At 38.9% G+C, this 21,416-nt stretch overlaps 1 protein-coding gene across 6 annotated transcripts in view; it reads right to left on the bottom strand.

The window, feature by feature from the left end:
- The window catches only part of EPS8 (epidermal growth factor receptor pathway substrate 8), a 135,625-nt gene that overhangs the window by 95,628 nt on the left and 18,581 nt on the right, over positions 1–21,416 (bottom strand). For 4 of the 6 annotated variants that reach the window (XM_032986262.2, XM_032986261.2, XM_032986263.2 and 1 more), the window contains exon 2: positions 6,947–7,091. The exons of 1 other annotated variant lie outside the window; for it this stretch is intronic. The gene's annotated coding sequence lies outside the window, so the exon portion shown is untranslated. Of the gene's footprint in view, positions 1–6,936; positions 7,092–21,416 lie in introns of all 6 variants that reach the window. One more of the 6 variants, XM_042795433.1, reaches the window with a different exon arrangement.

Here is a 21,416-nt window from a genome sequence, read left to right as displayed (position 1 = left end):
CAGCAATGCAGCTGCACTGTTGAGCAGCGATGCTTGTAGACGGCAACAGCAAAAGTGAGACGGAGAAGCTTATAGCAGAGAAACACAGGCAGACTTCACCCATGGCATGAGGTCTCTTGCTGCCCTGGGCTGCTGAGACAACGCTTATCTGACCACTGACAAAGGACAGTCGCTGCGGTGGGAGACTGTGACTGATTCTAGGAATAAAATCTGGCCCTCCTACTACACAAATAAGAGTTTTGCAGTGGCAAAGGAGGCTCTACCACTGTTCTGCTCCTCCAGAGAAGGTTTTCTTTTCTAATGTGAAATGATATAATGAAAATTACATACTTGGGTAAACATGCATTATTCTAGTGAATAAGCTTCTGCTGGTAAGAAATGCTTTTCCATAAAGCTATACACACATCGCAGCACAAGCTCAGTCCTCCCCACAAAAGTCTTGGTGAGGAACAAACTGGGGAGAAGGAAAACATGAGAAGTTGCCTGTGGATAAGACCAACAGACTGCAGGCCATGAATCAGCTGGTTTCCATATCCAGTATGTGATTTATGGAGAACATTACTGAATGAAGCTTTCAGATAAAATTATGAGAACAATTAATGTAGTCAGCAAATGACCGTTTGTTGTTCTCAAATGTTGCCTTAAACACAGTTTGCAAAACAGCCTCAGCAGACACATTTCACCCTCCTCTAGTTACAAATGAAAATAAGAAATTATGCATCTGTACTGGGGGAAAAAAAAAAAAAAGTGTTCTCTCCTTTTGCTGATTTGAATAAGCCACATCTTTCCCTCTTCAGCTCATCCTCCGAAGAACATTAATTTGCCCCAATGTTACAAAGAAAAAACTGTAAATATCTGGTGATGAGATTCATCAAAAAAGGTTGGGATTAAAAAACAAGCAACAAGCAGTGAATATTGCTTCTACAAAGCCTACAGCAGGTCATCTCCTAATTTCAGCCTACATCTGAACACCTATCTGCATGCCAGTGCAGAAGTACTGCTTGTAGTTGCTTTGCTCTCCTCTCAAGAGGCAAAATCACAGCTCTACAGATGAAACTGCAAGGGTATCCCAGAGCCCATCCAAGCACACTTAATTTTGATTTTTTCTTTTCTTTTTTGGCAAACAGCATCCAGATACTGCTCTGGTGTCATCAGGTCTCCTGACAACGTGAAACTCACACTTTAAAGAGCCCACTGACAGATGGAATCAATTTAAAGCATGACTATGAACAGCTGCTGCTGATCACTGGCTTGTAAAGTGAAGTCATTCATCACAAAATATTTCAAAAGACTGAACTGAAACGGAACAAATGAATTTGAAGAAGTATGGGAGGTGCAGTGTTAGCCCTGGAGAAAGTGTCAGATGTAAAAAGCACAGCTATGGTACTGCTATTAATTTATTCCTGTAAATGCTGGCTCCGCTCTATTAGCAGCATTCTCTAGATTCTCAGAAATCCAGGAGGGGAGCCTGAATAAGGTATTAGAAAACATAATTAAATACTCCTTATTGAAGGTGATTTTAACTAAGTGAGCCACTGAAGGGAGCTGACAGCATGGTTAAATTGTGCTGGGGAAAACTTCAAGATGACAAGCCTCAAAAAACTGCTGGAGAGAGAGAAGATCATTTCCTCAGCTGCTCTAACTCAGCACGAAATCCCATCAGTCATGCAAGGGGGCCACGCACTCTGCCTTCGCCGCCTTCACTTTGAATACTGTGAGTGACCTTACTGCTTTTAAAACATTTTCATCTTCCTCTTTGATCCTTCTGTATGGCTGCAGTCAAGAACAAGACAACCTTTAAAGTACATAGCCTCACAAATGAAACCACCAATTACGATGGTCTCTGAAGAGATGGGGAGCTCACAGAACTGAGTAATTCACACTTTTCTCTTTTTTTTTTTTTTTTTTTTTTGTTAATTCAGAAATGATGCAGCAAAAGTAGACAGTTTAAACTTCACTGTACTTGTCATGGCCAGTGGATCATCTCCGAGTGACTCATTTTTTCACAGAGTACTTCCTACAAGTTACATATGGGGCAGCTTCACAGACATTAGGAATGAGGATAATATGCAGGAAAAAATTCTCTGCAAGCTGCCTAAGGTGGTAATTCATTCTTGCCAATCTTTGCTAGACTTTTCTATAGCAGAAGAGAAACAAATAAAAGTTTCCAAGACTGTCTTGAAGGCAATTCTTTACACAGAAGTGATATTTATAATGTCTTCGGATGACTGTACTATCAAACTATAGTTGTACCAGTTTGACTTCATGAAGAAAGCACGTAAGTCTCATGTAGAATATTCATACACATATTCTAATTTTCACACAGTCACTTTTGTATCAATATACAGTTGTTACATCAGATTTTCATATCTTAGTATGAAAAACATACTCATCTATTTCAAGTAAATTTAATAATAATTTGTTGTAATATCTATTGATAAATGGAGAGTAAAAAGAAACAATACTAACCTAGAGACAGGTCCCCAGGTTTTTTCCTCAGAATAGAAAATGTAATCTTTGCAATGGGAAGGGCCTCTCAGATAATAGCATTTTCCTCTTCTACAGAGTACCTTTGTCAGTCTATTTCTCTACCTACTATCCTTCCTCAGGCCCGGGTAACAAGACAAAGCTCAGGTGTCATAAGATTGTGCAAATAAGGCATTGTCAGCCACCCTGCAACTCCCCTTTCCATGCAATGCAAAAAAAAGCTACTGCCCTGCCATCACGCAGTCTCCTGCTACCTGGTGTGAAAGCAATGTGAGGAAGTGACCAGGAGACTTAACACCACTCAATAACCAGCTCTGAGACAAGAGTTTTGTTCTTTAACTCGTTTTGGGGAGCAGCCGACCATTGCCAGGATATAAGCTCTGATGGGGGGGTGACAAGCCATGCGCTCAGCAGCATTGTTTTATATGCAAGAACTAAGACACCCGCCTGCTCTTGCTCACACACCCTCCACAAAGGTTATTCATCACCACAGCAACCTCTCAAAACAAAGGTGGAAGCCAATTCAAACAGCCCTGTTGCTCTGATGACAGAGGATGAAGTGTGCTCTCTGCCTGCACTCTACAGGGGGCTTGTTTGCTCTGGTTTGTTTTTATGTCATTGGATCTTATTTACTAATTTAATTTTCAGCACCCCAGCATGCATGCCCAGAGCAGAAAATGGCTGTACTTACACATTGAACAAAAAAAATTCTCCTATAGCCCAGGTTAAAAGGACAGAGAAGAACCAGCTGATGTATAATTCCTCCTTGCCACATGGCTGAGCAGATGCCACACTCTGTTACATGTACCCACCCTCACCCCACCTTCCTGCACCCTCCACTACATACCAGCAATAGCTGCTGTAAAATAAACCCCCCACCTGAACCCAAGAAAAGCCCCAGCCTGTTTAACTACCATTTCTTCTTTCCTCTCCCCTCACTGCTCATTTTCTTCACATCCTCTTTCACTCTGCGAGAGCTTAATGATTTTGGATATGTTAAGAAAATCTGACTGAGACAGTAAAATAATTGTAAACTCAGCAAAAATTAAAAGCAGTGTCTCCTCTCCCTGAATCTGGAAAGAACAAACCCCAACGTTTCTCCAAGTCACTAGAGGAAAGATATTATGATCATTTCTAAACCTTTTCAACTACAAGCCAGGAGGTAAAAACACTGTCTGTAATGACAAGCTGTCAACACTCAGCAAGCAATGTGGCTCTTATTCATGACACTGATCCTTCGCCTGCAGAGCGGGGCACGTGGGCATCAGCAGTGACACCACATCCAATGGCTCAAAATGCCCAGATTTCTCTTTCTCCAAAAGCAAATCCCCCATCTGAGCAGCCAGGTCTTGATGTGAGAATACCCGCCCTATCTTCAGGATTTAAAAGACAGGGTAACCATGCATTTTGAAACACTGGATTAAAAATACTCAGTGGTTCCTGGGAATTTTATTTTTTAAATAGAAAACACATGTGACTGGAGCAGATAACACAAAGTCTCAAAGGTTATGTCCCATTTACTCCCATCGAGAAATAAGTTAAATTTTGCTGTGGTGAAACCACCAGAAATACCCATCTAGCTTCAGTGATTACATCGATCTAAGCAAAATGTATGCTAACAAAAGAATGGTTTGATTTATATCAATGGCTGAAGCTAATATTTTTCTTAAGTTTCAGAATAATCATTGATAGCTGACCATTAATCATGTTCAGGCTTATAATGGTTTGCAATTTCTGACAGTGTGTTTCAGCATCCCAGCAACAAACATCTGAGGCAGGAGGTTCATTTACCTAGTTCTGAAATATTTGTACTAGCAAATCACTTTGGTGAAATACTGCTCTGACACCAAAGGCTGCCTATAATTAATAAGAACTAGAAATGAAAAAAAAAAAAATCAATTTAAAAAAAATTTATGAGAAAATTCAGGTTACGGATAAAGATTCAAACTGAAGTTTCAGAAGAGCATACTGCATTTGCAGGTAGCAAAAAGCAATAGAGCAGGATTGAAAGCAAAGTACAAAACGTCGTCTAAACCCAAATGCAGGACACACTCCATGTACACAGTGTTTGAAGCTCTATGCCCTATTACTACAGCACTCTCAGAAAAAAAAACCTGCATTTGAGCTCACACATATTTCTTCAGTGCAGCCATAGGCCAACCCATCAAATTGGATGTATTCATAGCACAAGGTGATTTACGTCATGGTGTAATCACTACTTGACGTGATAATCAGGCGTTGCCTGACTCAATCTTTATTTGTCCAGTGACTTTTCAACGTACCTTCCTGATGATCTTAGGTTGCAAAAGAAGTCTCTCCACATCAAGATGCTTTCCCACCCACAGTACAGGGAAGTAAAGGTTTTTGCCTTCTCCCCCATGCTGATATTCAAGCTTGTGAGTCAGACTGGGACCACAGATATGACAGACACCACCTAGTCTTAAATTTGAGACCTTCCTGACCAAGACACAGACATGCTTCCACTGCAAGAGAATAATTTTACCTACATGAAATTATTAGGCTTCTAGAAAATATGTGGTATCTAACTTCTAATAGTTGAAAATACTTACTGGAGAAAAAAAGTACACCTACCCAAGCAATAATGATTTAAAATAAGAAAAACATTGCTTCAATTACTACCTTGCTCTCTCCATTTCTAAGCACCTAGAAAATCAGTTTTAACAATTTTAAAACCTTTCTCCTCCAAAGCTGCTGGAGTTAGCACTAAAGTGGTTATATTATTTAAGTGCTGAGGTTCAGAGTTCTCAAGCAGTATAAAGGACCTGGGTCTACCTTCAGCAGTTCCCAAGGCATCAGCTGTTTGTTTGAACTGAAGCAGGAAGAGCAGCGGTAACAAGAATGAGGGGAACTTAAGGACATGTATCTTCCAGCTTGCAAAAATACAATGGATACTTGACAATAGCACCAAATTTGTTTCTCCAAACTTTCTATTAATTAATACCTACTTGTTTTAGACTGGTTTAATAGACTACCAGACCTTGGAATAATGCACTTGTTCTACCTTTCCCTCTCCCAGCTTAAAGCCAGAATTTACCTCATAATTTTTCAGGCCAGAGTAATTTCGCAACTCCATTGCTAATGAAGTTAGCATGTACAGCTCAGTACAGCACTAGCACTGAACTCCAAGTTTGTGTCCAAATATTCCAGCGAGCACTCTTAACAACACTATAAAAACCTGAATGAGTCAGACAAGAGCCTGGGACTTGTATTGCCCTTCCTGCACCCATTCTTACCAGGGGCTCCTTCCACCTTCTCAAGAAGATAACTTCAAGCAGTTATGCTTAAAGCACCAATCCTCGACTGATATTCATAGGAAGATTCAGTATCTGACACTGAGCTGTCCTGTGCCAAGGCTTTAATGGGACTCTATCCATGTACAGAGGGGCTACTTCCCGCAAATTTCAGAGATGTTTAAATGATTAGCAATAGCTAAAGGCACATATGTTGTTTTTAATATCAAACGTGTGCTTTGCAGAGCAGGCTGCAGCTCATCAATAATTCCTTGGTGCAACACTCCTGGGAAGACAGCAGCCAGCCCAGCATGACAGTCTTAAATAAAGCAGGGTGTTACAAGGTGCGAGGCAGCACTCCACACATTTGCTGTCAAAGAATCACAACATTTCAGCTGCTGGAAGAAGCAGATTGCCATTGTTTTATCAAGAAAATCAACAGATGGGAGAAACTGACTGGAAACTACCTTCCCCTCAAAAGAAGAATAAAAAAAAAAATTGATAGCTATTATCTTTTGCAGAGAGGGTGACTAGTGTTGAACAGAAGAGAGGATCACGCTTCAGAGGTCAAAACAAGCACAATCTTTTCTTTACAAAACATCTTCAAAAAGAATCTGGGGATGAAGTTTGTCTGCACACAGCCACACAAGATTTCAACAGAAAAAAACAAAACAAAACAAAAACCCATGGACTTACATAAAAGGCTTTGGGAAGTTTCATTTTCTGTTCAGCTGGAAAGGGAGTGAACAAGCACACGCACACACACATACGCATTTTTAATCATCCTCATGCTGACAGCAGCCAGTCACTACTTCTGTTATCAGAGCCCCACAGATTGTACTCCCAGGCTATGAAGCGCTAAAGCAGAGGGTATAAAACCTCCTCTGATTAAAAAGGCACGGTGATATCGTCTAGTACAACACACCAACTGCTACAGATTATAAATTTGGCCTCACCAGGATGTTACTCATTCAGTGGAGGGAAAGAAAAAAAATAATCCATAAACATACAAACAAATAGTAAGGATTTCCTAAAATTAGCTGGTACCCTGGATCACTCTCATTTTCTCTAAGCTTGTCAGTCACCCCCTAGGAAAAACAAGCAAGGCAGGTGAGTCTTCGCATTTAGAAACTTGCAGTTTGCAACAAGGTGCCAGTTGTTAAAGAGACAGAGAGAGAGAGAGAGGAGCTGCACTTACAACAACTCACCAGTGACCACTTGTGCAAATGCCACGTGTCTGGGATTAAAACTTCAGCCCGGATAGATGCTGTCCCTGCCACTGCTTAATTCAGCTCAAGTGACTGGCATCAATCAAGAGTCACTCAGAAGGCAGCTGCCCAACAGGACAAATCACTGAAAAATAGAAAAGAAAGAAGTTCAGCTTTGAAATTCCACTGCATCTTATACAACCAGTCACACTTGCTAAGCACTGACTTCTTAAAATGTGATTTCCCTTATTGCGTGAGAGGGAAAAGTACATTTCCGGTTAGAGTTCATCCACTATTGTCAAATGTGAACTTTCTAGATACCAGTAATATCAAAAAGAACTCCTCTGTACAACTAATGGGAACCTCATAGTCAGGATACCTGGACAACCTCCACCCCAAACCCCGCTTTCAGACACAGTTTGGGGCTGGATCCTTCTTTAAGGGTGGGATGGGGAGTTTACAGAGCCATGGACCTGACAGGCTCAGCAAAGCTGAAAAGGCTGCAAACCCAGAGGGAACGAAAGTGTAACATGTTTGTAAACACATTTTGTAAAAGCTTGGTCAAGCACAAGGATGGAGGTATTGGTGAGAGCGGAGCCCCTTCATCACCTCACAGCCCTGTCCCTGTCGGGAAGCAACTGCTGCCCACGCAGCCCCCACGCTACCAGCACTCAGCTGTGGCCAAGGGGCAAGCAGCTCACAGTGCACCAGGAGCCACATGGCCCTAATGGGAAAGAGATGGGAAAAAATGTGTTTGTACTGAGAGAAACGGGAGACAGCTCGAAAAACTCCCCACGAAACTGGGGCACCTGGGGAAGGAGGATGCAGGAAAGGAAGAATAAGGTGCAAACCAAGACAAGAGGCAGAGGAAGGAGACAGCTAATGATGATTTTTTTTTATTTATTTTTTTTGAAGGTGACAATTAAGGTATTCTCCCATTTCCTCCCCAAATTTTTGCCACCCCCCAATTTTGAATCTGACATTCAGAGTTTGGACAAGCTTAGTCCTTTTCTATTTAATTTCTTTAGTCATATCCAACACTTTGTTCTAATCTGGTTGTACATACAAGTTGCTTCCAGCTTCATAGCTACACCATGCCAGGCGTTGACCTGTCCTTGAAATTTTGCCAAACCTGCCCTGTTTATAGTTGAATTTTCTTATGAGTTACTCTCTTTGGGACATCATTTTGACATTATCCCAATTCTGTGACTTCTACAAGATGTTCCATTCCCCCTCCCTTACAGGGCCAGCCCCACTGTGATGTTTTCTATTTTATGATAAATCTAATTAAAAATCATTTAGAAGTACAGATCGACTTGCTATAGTAACAGAAGTAGGAAGAAGCAGTAACAAGTCAATCCAGTAACAGGGCAAGTAGCAATAGCTCAATTCAGTCAAACTGAATTGATCTAGTAGTTGCATATTAATATAGGAAGTAGTATATCGAGTTAGTTTATGTACTGAACCTTATCAAGTTGCTTACAAATACGACCAGATTATAGTGGTGGTTTATTTGTTAAACTAATTCTGTCAGAAACTTAAAATTCTAATATTTTAAGGGGAGGTAGGCAATTAATAGTTTGCTGACCAGGAAATTCATGTTGAAGAAAGGACAACACATGGGCACAACACATTAAGGCAGCACAGGCTGCCATCCATCCACACCTCATTTCCCAGGCACGAGCCTCAACCTATCACAGCTCACTGGCCTTGGGCAAGACCCTCTACCCCTCCATGCTCATTTTCTCCCTTGAAAATATGAATAAAGGTGACAATCTTCTTGATAAAATACAAGTGCAAGTGATGAGGAGCACTCTAAAAGCCAGGCAGGGTTTGTAGCACACCCAATGCTTGCCAACACCTTGGGTCAGTGTGAGAGGGCTGCCATTGATTTCGGAGGAACCAAGGTCAAATACTGAAAAAGAAACAGACCAAAAGGCCTTCAGGAGCAATCACAGTGAGACTTTTGTGTGTAGGTGTCTATCTCTCAAAAGGGCAAGGGAACAGACACAGCCACCTGAGGATATGCCAAAGAGGGAAAAAAAAGCCATGCTCAAAAGTTATCTCTAAATAAAACAGTCATCTATAAAGCTTTGAGGCAGAGTAATAGGCTTGGCTGCATCCATACATATATCCACACATATACATGTATATATTAAAATGAGGACAGACTACACCTCTTTTCCAACAGTAACTTGTGATTTCAGTAGCTTCTTACACAGAACTTAATTCTTCTCAGCAGAATAGAAGAATGAAAGAATTTTGATATGAAAAGAAGTACTAAACACTAGCACATTCATTGGTTTCCAAGCTCCTCATCTCCAAAATTTGTGACAGATTTGGGGATTCTCATCTGAAAGCCAATGTAAAACAGAAAAGTAAAAAACAGATTTCACTGGTGAGTCCCAGAGCTCCTCCTTGCTAATGTGATTTTACTGTTTGCAGCCCTGGACATGAACACAATTAATGAATAATGACTGTGCAAACAAAATATCAGATAATGATGGTAGAGGGAGGGAATGGTGAAATAATTGCGTGGGTGCCTTGGATTGGATTTGGCATCAATTAGAAAAATTGATGCCCTTTTAATTATAGGAAAAGGGCTTTACTAGAAAGATAAGACAGACTTGACAATCAAAACACTTTAGCCTTTGGATTTAAATGTATGGAAATGGAAAGTTCACAAGGTTGGGGTTTTTCAGTGTATTTTCTTTTTATAATACAAAATTTAGCTCTTTCTCAAACATTACATTTGAATGTGTGTGTAAACCTTCAGCTCACTTCAAAGCTGTTACAGCAGAGATTTGTTCTGCTTCTAACACTCTCTGGGAATATTACTACAAGTAGGACTGCCTCCTACAAGGTACAAGATATCTTTCATTTCCCTTCTGGTAAGAACCCAAGTCAGTAGGAGTTACAGCCACTTGAAGAATCAGTCCAATAACCTATCAACGTCACTTAAGATCCTCTCCTAATTGGCTCCACTGAATATATTATCAAGAGAGGGCACTAGAGATTGCTCCCTGTTTGATTAAGGTTGCACAGCACACGTTTCTTTCTCATGCTCTTATTTTTAATTCCAGCAGCTCATGCCAGATTCTCGCATGTGAGAAATGCTTAATTTAAGGACATAAAACGCACTGTCCTCAGTACTCTTTTAGTAACCCAGAGAAGCTTAATAACATCCTCTAAAAAAAAATGTTAAAAAAAAAGGGGAAAGGACATCTCTCTACAAAACTCACACACAATTCCACAACTACCCAATAAAAACAAAATGAAACAAAAAAAAAAAAAAAAAAAAAAAAAAAAAACACCAAACCAAAACAACACCATCTCTCAGTTCTGGATGTTCTACTGCTAGTCTGTACTTCTACAGCTCTTTTTCAGTAACACCAACAATCACACAACCCATATTTACATGATCATTTCTACAATGAGATATAACCACTTCTGAGTAAGTGCTATTTTATAAACAACATTTACTATCCTACAATTTAGAATTACCACGTCTATTATTCAGTACTTTTCATCAACAGATCTCAAATAGCATTTAGAAGATTTAATCGTATTGCCCAACTACCTCTGCAGATGTGACTTACAAAGTGAAAGCACAATCCTACAAGGCAGAATTTATTCAGGAAATAGGAACTGTGATACTTAATCTTGCAAAATAACAGAGAGATAATTTAAAATAAGGTATCTACAAAGAATAGCGTCTGTGCCAAGAGACTGTTTGTATTGGTTTTGCAAAGAAGGGACAGAATGTTCTCATCCGAAGAGCCACAAAACAAACTTCCTGAACCAGTGTGAGTTTTGTTTTCGCTTGTATTTAATCCAAGTAAATGTGGCCTGGCCAGATTTACTTAATAAGAAAAAAAACCCAACCAACCTTCAATTAATTTGGCATAGCCTTGTCTTGAAAAAGCACAATCACACCTTTCAAGAGTGAGTAGAACCGGACACCTGAACAGATCTAGAACCACTGCTGCTCTGTGAAATTAGTATTAATAACCTGGAAGAAATTTTTTTGGACCATTTTTTTAATAACATTTTTTGCATAGAATTCTAAACAGCTGTAATAATCTCTTTTTTCTTTTTTTTTTTTTTTTTTTTTTTTCTTAATGCTAGCCTCTTGATGCACACCAGCAGGGTTTGAGAATATGGAGATAAGACATGCAGCATGCTGAGATGGTAAAGAAGCACAGGGAAAGAACCCAAAGTCATCAAATACCATCTTATTTAACATAATATTTTGTTCCTAAATCAGTCATATACGTCTTCTAGCAAAACCTAACACACACACCACCACCAAAAAAAAAAACAACCAACCAAACAACCCCAAACCCCTCAACTTCAGCTCAGCTTTTACCTCCTTTTGCCTTTCCGGAGCTGACAGGTAAGTCCACAGGGAAAAGCTTCTTTGCAAGGCAAAGAGAAAAGCATTGCTGATATGGTCAAAAGACAGAAACCTGATGGAAATACAATAGAACCGCAAAATATATTTCATGTTACTTACACTGATACAAAGTTTCCTAAATCTGAGTCAGATGTCTAGAAGTTGTCCACCCCCATTGCCACAAAAGTTCAGATAGGTATTTTATTATTATTATTATTATTATTATTATTACTGCCCTTTGAATGTTTATACCTTCCTTGGTTCTATACCTTAATGTCAGACTTTGTTTTTTAACAGCTGTTAGATACTTCAGTGGCTATTTACTTGTCACAGTTTCCTTGTTGATGTTTGCCTTTTTTCCAGCTTCAACTTCTTGCAGGGTGAACAATTAAATCCATTTTACTTTTATATTCCTCCTGCCACAATGTTTAGGTTTCAAGCTCTGCAAGGATCAGCTTTATTAATTTGAAAACCAATCAGTACCATTTTTATTTTGTTTTATTTTTAAATAGGAAACAAATTATATTAGTCTCAGGTTTCATAAAAGTTGTTTGAATATATTCAACTTGGATCAACTTCTAAACTTGAGCGCCTAAAAGTTACACTGGTAAATGTATTCATATATAAACCCTTAGTCTCCCTACCAGAGGCATATCTTGGTAGTATTCCTAAAATTGTTCTTTTTCAAACTGAAGTAGAGAGAGATTATTAGTAAGAAACTCACATGGTTAAGTTTCTGCCTTTCTGAAGTCAATAAATGGTTAGTCTTACATTTCAACAGACCGGGGATTTCTTGTTTGGGCTACAGAAGACAAATCTGTCTCTTCAGAGACATGCATGTGGTAAGCAAACAAAACTGAGAGCAGCATATTATTCAGGAAGATTAGATTATTGTCTTCAAATTCCATTACAGACTTTAAAAGGATGTGTATAGAGGGTATCACAGTGGGGAACAGACACATGGATGTTAGTGGCTTGAGCATAAATTCCCCACCTACTCCCACGAAAGGAGATTGTAAGATTGTGAATACTCTTTAAAACTACATTGGCCCTCAGACCTTTGACAAGGACTAATGTAGCTTAAAAAATGTGTGGGAAGCATCACATATGGTATTGGAAAAATCAGTAAGAAAAATAATCTGTTTTTTGGAAAGGAGCAGGAGGTGCAAGAGGGGGAAGATGTCTTTCTCGTCGCTCTGAGGGGTTTTCAGAGAGGAGCTGCTCAGACCTTGATTTCTAGACTTACCAGGTCTGATGTGACTTGAAGAGCATTTTAAATATCAATTTCCAGATAATACTTTGTGATAAAAACACTCATCATATCCCTGCTCACCATGCAGATAGTCTGCATTCCCCCTGCACCACCCAAAGACATTAATTTATTTCATTTTCTTTTGTTCTACTACTGGCTTACAAGGGGATGCCGTTTGCCACAGGTGCTCAGAGCAGCAGAAACAAGACTGTGAAAAGTAACTGTGCTAGTTCTTCTAGCTGACCATGTTTGCTCAATTTTCTTGTTCAGCAAAGGGGAAAAAAAACCCAGATGACATTCCACAGAAATAGGGAAACAAAGAGGATATGCACAGACTGGGGTAAAACAACATCCATCCTTTGCATACCTCAGCACTAGTGCCTACCAAAACGTCCGCTGTCCTCAGTAGCAAAGAAAATGAACTTTCCCAGATGCTTGCTATCAACTCCCTCCTTTGCTAGCCCTCTTGCAAACTGAGAGCTGAAGTAATCCAGGCAACTGTCCCACTGTAGTCTGAAAAGTCAGGTTCCTCTTATTTTTTCGGAAAGGCAAACTGTGCTACACAAAATGCCCACTATTCATACTGAAATTTAACCAACAAAAGAAACTTGTTTAGAAAAGTTGCTAATCTTGCCTTATGTGAAAATTGTTATAACTCATTTGTCTTGTGAGACTTCTAGAGATGTGGAGGAAGGAAGCTGGAAAAAAGAGAAGCCCTTCACAAAGAGAAGGATGGGGACAGTTAAGAAGAAAACTCATGCCCAAAAGGTGAATGACTGAACATTTGGCTCAGATTGGTATAAATTTAAAACTCTGCAGGTATTAGCCCTTCCTGAATCTGACCCTTCCTGTTACCACACTGCAGAACTGCATCATCAGGAAGATCTTGAATCTTTTGTGCTTTCCTTGATAAACAAAAAAAGCAGGCAGTCTTTTGAAATCACTTCTTTGTAGAAAAGCACATTGGTTTCAACATCAATATACCTACAGAATTCCACCACACTATGGGCACTATGGTAATAAAAGTTATTTTAAGCATAGCCTGTAGTAATAAATCAGTTTTAGTACCAATAATTTTCTCTTTGTAGCTAAGGAGCAGGGGGAGTTTCCCCATCATGATGTAATCAGAAGTTTTTTCCAAGATATATGAAAACTTGGATTCATTAAATTTTTATCTCAAGGGAAGACAGAGCACAGTATAGACATAGCCTCTGAAATACCTAAAATTTCTATCAAGCTCATATAATTTTTTTGCACTCTCAAACACATCAAGTCATATTGTTTACACTCAATAATAAAACCAGATATTCTTCATCAGGACATGCTGTCCTTTCTCTGGGAATCATAAAGAGCCACAGTAGCAAGATGTGGATGCCACAATTTTCAGTTAATCTCCTCATTTTCTCAAACACCAATTCTTACCTATGCCTTTACATTTATTCCTAATTAGAATCACTGATGTTAGAGCTCATTTAGTCCACTGGAGTCAAAGGACTGCACCGTAAGTAATGCTTTCCAGTCCCTTCTGATATTGCCCATCAAAGTAATAAAGCTTCTACTCTAACTCAAAGCAACCTATTACACTACTCAGCAGATAATGACCTTTTATCTTCTTCTACTCCATCATTGGTACTGACCACAGTCTTTGAACTCATTATTATTTCCTGTATGATCCTTACTTCATGAATTAATGGTTTATCAGAATTTAATGTGCTTCATTGTATCATATTCCAAGTTAAATTATCCTAAAAATCAATGCAACTATGAAAAGCAAGGTTTGTAATAGCTTTTATTAGTCTAGTAGTGCAGCTGGGAAAAAAAAAAAAAAAAAAAGAAAAAAAAGGAAAGAAAAAAAAAAAAAAAGAGCGCAAACCTGTTCTCAGGCCAACTATTCAGGTCTAATGAAAAAAGCAACATGCTATTTGTCAAAAGAAGAATCGGTAACCTAACAGTCTGCCTACTTTGTAACAAGGACAAGGTGGCAATTTTCTTCAGGCCACTCTATTCCTTCAAAGAATCTGCAATGCTCCCAATAGATCATAACTACTAAATCCTATAAAAAAAACAGATTCAAACAACAAAATGTATTTTTATAGTACCTATCACTACCACTTTACTACTACTATTGTTAGTTCCCACTGCACTAGTACACATCACCGGAAGCAATCCAGTCTGGAGCAGGACTCTGGCCATGATAGAGCTCACAATACTCTGAAAGGCAGGGATTTCTGGAGACCTTGAGCTAAACATTCTCCTCAGGTCCTAGATGATAATAATAATGAATACAATGGTTCCTTTGCTTTAGGACAAGGTCCTCTAGGTCTGTTTCCTGTAGGTGATAACTGGTAGCAATGATGGCCATGTACACATAAGGAGCCCTACAATGGACAACTATAACATAATATTCCTTTAATCCATTTCTACCCAGCTACTCCCAAGACTGAGCTAGGAAACAGCTTTCTAAAAAGTTCCACTTTAAAAAAAAAAAAAAAAAACAAAAACAAAACCACAAAGAACAACAAGAGCTACCATTTATCTCTTTGAAGGTTTTCTTGATAATGTTTCTTTTATTGAAGTCCATTAAAAGGTAATATTTTCAGTAATGTCTTGCAGTAATGTCCTTCTACAAATTAAGGCTATACAAAAATGAACTCCTCATGTTTAAATACCTTCCAAATTTTCTAAGCATCTCTCTTACTCTGTCCTCTAATTTCAGAACATGAGTGTTTGTCCTTGATCTAATTCCAGTTTCTTTTTGACTTTCTTACCTCATCTGTGCTTTTATTTGTCTCATTAGTAAGGGGCTGATTCTTCAATGTGGCACAGGTAAGTACAGAAGTCTAATTAACAGTTATTTTAGGCCAAGAGCAAGATTTACACCACAAACAAAAAAAGCCTAATTCTGTGCTAACTGATCATACATAAAGACAAACATGCAAAAGGCTCAACCTCACCACAAATGGAAAAAAAGGAGCCCAAACCACCATGGTTACATGGACACTTTTCCCTAGCTCTATACTAACCTATCTGCATACCCCTTGTATTTTCACACTATTTTTGTCTGGCAATTATGAGCAAAACACAATAACCTAAAGCAACATAGTTAGACAAATTCAGAGCCACACAGCCAGAACAAGGACATTAAAGATCCACATGACCAAAAGGGACTTTTGTGCATCCCATCTAGAAGCAAAAAACATGAAAGCTAGAGGAAAGCCATCCCATTAAGCTTCCCAAGAATGCCTAGCATTTTGCCTTGCCAATATCAACAGAGGATTTTAATTGTGTTTGGATTTGTTCACTGCATAGAGTTATGTATTATCAGTACTAATGCTTAACACACTCAAACATAAAATCCTTCTGAACAAATAACTCCTAATCCAGTGTTTCATCATTTTAATCTTACCACCAGGATTCTACTGGGGAAAATGAATAAATAAAAGCAGAAATCCGGTCTAACCATTTAAAATAATGTTCATCACTTTGTTATTTTATGCATTTAAAGCTACTTTTAGACTTTCAATTGTGGCCATAAACTATAATGTTCATGGTGCTGAATTAAAAAACAAAACAAACCCCCAAATTGGTAAACAAATTCAAGAAAAATATGGATAAAATGGTGTTCACTGTAGGCTGAAGGAGGTTGTGCCACAACTTTGCATGCAGCAATAAACTCAGGGCCAAAATATAAAATTTGAGATAAAAGGTTGTAATAGAAAAGCTGACAACGCAGCTACCACAAAACATATCTTACATATGTGTATTAGAGTTGAAACAGAAGGAGAAAGCTTTTACTGTGTTCAGAGCAGGTTTAGTGCAAACCCATGAAGCTGCTAACCACAACACTTCTAATTTCTTCTCTTCTTCAGCATCTCTCCTTCCACAGAGCAGAAATCTGGCAATATATCCCATGAAGGAGGATAACTCTGCAGCCTCAAGATCTGCAGAAGACAACAAACATGTCACAAACTTAAGATGGCTGTTTGGCAGTAAGGAAACCAGATTTTTCTGCCTGAAGAAGCAAGAACACAGCTCGGTTGAAGTGGGTGAAGCTGTGACCAAGCCAGCAAGGGCCCAGTATTAAACTCTTACTAAATACACAGATTTGCCTGTGAATACAGAATGGTTGTGTGTATTGGGATTTTAATTAAATGTTCACGCCCATATCACCGTAATTTACTAGACAGTCTAATAAACCACAGCATAACTTATTCACAGAATTGTTCTCAGTTACCTGCTCAGAAGCCTACCAAAAGCAAGGAAAGGGGCTGGGTGCTCATCAAACCTCTCAACATCTGTTACAGCAAAACACATTAAAGCAAAAGAAAGAGGAAAATTTTAGTTACTCTCCCAGGAAGTTTAATTTCTTTGGAACATTACAAAAAACAGAGAAGAGAGACAACCCTTTTTAAGCCTAATAAAGAAAGTAACAGTTACCAGCCTAACTGGAAGCTGACCTTTATCAATGGTTTGCAGCAGATGTGATGAGGTGAGAAACTCGAGAAGCCTCTCCACTGTGTCAGGTAACCCACTGCATTATTTACATAGCCCAAGCAGTGTTATTTGTCTTTAACTTCAAAACAATTTGTGCACCCTTATTAGAGTTTAATAATAAATCCACAGTTTCCCTGTGTTTGCCAGGATGAAATAAAGACTGCTAAAATAAAGGAAGGATGCACAATGGGAGCCGCACAGGGAAAAGAAGACAGAGAAGCCTTTAGATGCATCAAGATCGGAGGAAACAGGTTCATTTCCCAGGAGGCTCAAAACACTGCTGTCGGTGTCATGGCATACTCAGATAAAAACAACCAAACCAGCTACTTGAGGTTGCCCACCTAGGACACAGACCTATGAAATATATAAATTACATCAATGGATTACACCAAGAATATCCTGTGTGCAAAAACTTCCTGCAAGCTTCTAGGAATTGTTTTAAAACTAGATGAATGAAGAAATGAGCATTTAACTAGGGTGTTTCTGGAAGAAAGACTAAAGCTAATACTGTCTTTCACAGCTCTGGAGCACTAAAATCTAACTTAATGCAAAAAATACCCAAAACAAGCAAACAAAAAAATCCCACCTGCTGGCAATGTCTGCACAAATTTTCTTAGGAGACATAAAAAGGAGAGATATGAAAGAACACTAAATATGCCCTTCAGAACCTAAAGTGGAGATGCCTTGTTGTTTTGAAAGAGGGCAATATTGGCCTAATAAAAGACAAGTATTTTCTAAAAAGTTTCTATTGGATTTCAATCAAAAAAGCAGTTTCCCACAGAAATGAACTATAGACCTGGAGATGCAAAACTGATGTCTTTTTTGATAAAATGCAACATCCTCAGGACGTTAAGTAATTCCACATGGTCTCACACATTTAATGATTCCTAGCGCAGTATTTAAATGGAATATTTAAGTCAACTTATGAATAGATACAAAAACCACACATATAAGTGACTACCATCTTTATCACTCCTAGTTTTGTCCTCTTCTAGCATATGGAGACATCCACCGCAGGAATTTTGTTTCTAATGTTAATGCTACTATTACATATGCAAATTTGATCAAAACAATATACAGGCTTAGTATGACAAGACAGGCTTATCAAATGAGCTTTTAACTTACTGGTCTGGAAAAATACTCTTCCTATGAAGAGAAAAGCATGGTAGTCAGTGTATTACTGAAAACCTAATTCCAATTACAGAAATGTGACTTTAAAATATATTTACATTTTTACATTACTGAAAAGTAACTATCTGCTTGTCTAATGATCCTTTCAAGCGTTAATCTCTACAATATTACAACTCTTTTTTTTTTTTTTTTGGCCCCTCCCATCACAGGCTTAAATTAATTTGATTTACTGGCCCTCTCGGAATTGGACAAACATAACTAACATATTAGGCTGAGAATTCAATCTTTGATTAACAGGCTTCAGGCAATTCCATGAGGACCCTCAAGTCCTTAAAAAGGTTAATCCTCACATAAGTGTCATGGCTTCAAACTCTGAGCTCTTCAGTGAGAACATGCTAAACTCTTTCCCCACGCAAAGGAAAACAAAGATGTGGCAATTCTCTGCAAAGAATTAACAGAATAATAGCTGGATGTACAGTGAAAAGGTCCTTTGTCTTGAAGGGCATAAATGCATCTTTCTGCATAAGAGATGATCGTGTTAACTTGAGCACTGCTTATTCTCTTATACTAAATATTGCCTCAGGACCTCAACCAGCCATGAGATGGAAAGGCTACAAGCCAATTTATTAAGTTACTTCAGAATAATGATGCTCGGGCCAGGATTTCAAAGTTCTAAATCTTTCTTATAGGAAATTAATGTAGATGCCAGATGACTTCAAGTACAGCAGCAAAATGAAGATAAAGTACTCAGTCTGTGCACATTATCTTCTGCTACTTGAGACTCAGGTAGCTGTTCCACTGAGAGATGACATGTTCCACCTACAGTGTAAAAACACCTATGCACTTGTCTGTAAGAGCTTTAAGTTTTATCATGTAGATTATTAATAAATTAACCAGGCAAATATTTGCTTAGTATTGACGCTGGGCCAGTGACTTCACAAGATCACTTGCTGTATCTTTGTGAAAATAGTGAGATTAATACACGCCACACTGTAGGGCAAACAACATTAGAACAAATTCTCTCGGGAAAACTAGGCAGGAAGATACTATATTTATAGAAATGAGAGTTTAAGTCACTTGGTTCATTTTTTTAACCGCTCATTATTTATACCAATAACCAATACCAGCCGTGGTGAGACGGCTGCTGAGGAGACCAAGGAAAAAAAGCTTTGACCACAGTGTTGTCAACATGCAGCTGGGAATTTAGCTATCTCCTCCCTGGTCCTGCAGTGAGTAGCTATAGCATGGTGAAGCTTTGTCCCCAAAATGCTACTGATTTACATGAGACTGCCAGAAATGAAGACTGCTTTCAGTGGGCAAAATCAAACAATGGGCACAGATGAATTAAAAAAAATAAATGCTTATTACCATGCTGCAAAAATACTGCAGCAACAGGAAAATTTGATCATGTTTAATCACCTGCCTTCCTGAGGGAAGTAAAAATGTTTTGCATACATGACTTACTCAGAGACATAACAATTCACAGAATTAAAAACATTACATATTTTTCAGTCTAATTCTTTCCTAGGTACTTGAAGTGCATTCTTGTTTGCACTACAGCCACACAATGCTGATACAACAAAGAGCCTGTCAGCCCTGTAATCATATTTTTAAGTTCCAGCGTGACATGATTATGTGTTATTCAGGTTACATGTGGATTCTTCTTGACAGTCTGAAAGCTGGCAGTCCTCTAGCCAGACATGAAAGTAATCATTTCCCCATGTAACAATTCTTAGACAGTTCCTAAAAATCTAACTTTAGCTTGGCATACTATCTTTAAGAAATCTGCAAATCCCTTGTGATTTGACAGTTTCCAGTATTATTTTCGCTGTGAATTTCCTTGCAAAACCAGGGCTGAAAATCACATTCCTCTCCCACAGCCCGATGGAGAACTCCTCATCCAAGCCATGAAGCCCAGCTGAGCACTTCCCAGCACAAGCACTGGGACAAAGCAGCAGATGCAGGAGCTCTCTCCTTAGCTTGTACCAAGGAAGAAAAGATTTCTATGAAAGAGTCTGTACTTCTTATTTTTCCCCTTTTTAAACTGTTCCAAACCCCTTGTTTCACTCCTTTATGTTCCAGGTTAAACAAGACTGCAGAACAAGGAGGAGGTTAGGGAAATGTTTCCTGCTAAATTTGCATGAGGGAAAGGAAATATCTATGGCCTTACACAGTTACTCCCAATCAGTGTCCTGAGGGTATAAACTATACCTATTCTACCTAACCGAACGGTTATTTGCATTCAAGTCAGGACTGAGATGCAAAGCATTAACAACAGATTTCTAATTATAACTACGTAAAATACTACCCCACTCCCAACTATCAAAGATCATAAAAGAGAAGAAAAAAAAGAGCTGTGGACATTCCTAATAACTCCCTCTCCTCCACTTCTGGGAAAGGCTGAAAGCCAGCTATGGGCCTTGTTTTTTGAAATACTTTCCATTTGCCTCCCCTTCAGGGACACTTACAGAGAAAATAAATTATCTATGGCTTCCAAGTTGGTAACAGAGCTGGTCTGCAAACATGTCTCAGAATAAAGCCTCAGGTTACCACCCTAAATCTCTTTGTATCTCTAGCCTTGAGCAAGTTCAACTTGTTTACTAAGCTCGCTCAAAAAAAAACCATAGCAAAACAAAACAAAAATAACCTCTAAAATCTGTAGAGGAATATTCTCCAAGGGCAAAGAACTGGCCATATTACTTGAGAACTAGATTCCCCCTGTGCTTCTGGGAGGGGGAAAAAAATAAAAAAAAAAAAATCACCTCACAATATCCTGGCAAATGGAAGCTATGGAGTTTTCCACTCCCTGATTTAGGAAAATGGCTTCTTACTTCTCACAAAGTCATGTGAAAACCCACCATGAACAGGGCCCAAAGGCAGTTTGGGCTCAGGAAAGATCCATCTGTTCTTTATTTTTTACCCCATAGGCGCCACAGCCATCACTCAATGCTACAAATAAACTGATGTTGAGAAGCAGGCAACAGGGAGCTACCAGCTGGAACTGAATAAGTATTTACAGATGTCCCAATATACCTAGCAAAAAGCCTACAGAAGTTGAATGCTGCAAGCTAGTGGGATCTGACCATGGTGAGAAAGACTCTTACAAACGATTTTTGGCATTATGAATTAGTCCTGGTGCATCTTGACCCAACGTGACACCTACAACCAGCAACAGGGGTTGCTGTCCCTCCTGGCCT

This window comes from Tyto alba, unplaced genomic scaffold, assembly GCF_018691265.1.
Source record: "Tyto alba isolate M040663 unplaced genomic scaffold, T.alba_DEE_v4.0 Super-Scaffold_21, whole genome shotgun sequence".
In the NCBI taxonomy this organism is placed as follows: domain Eukaryota; kingdom Metazoa; phylum Chordata; class Aves; order Strigiformes; family Tytonidae; genus Tyto; species Tyto alba.
The sequence above is the reverse complement of the archived record's forward strand: the minus strand, read 5'-3'. Positions and strand labels throughout refer to the sequence as shown.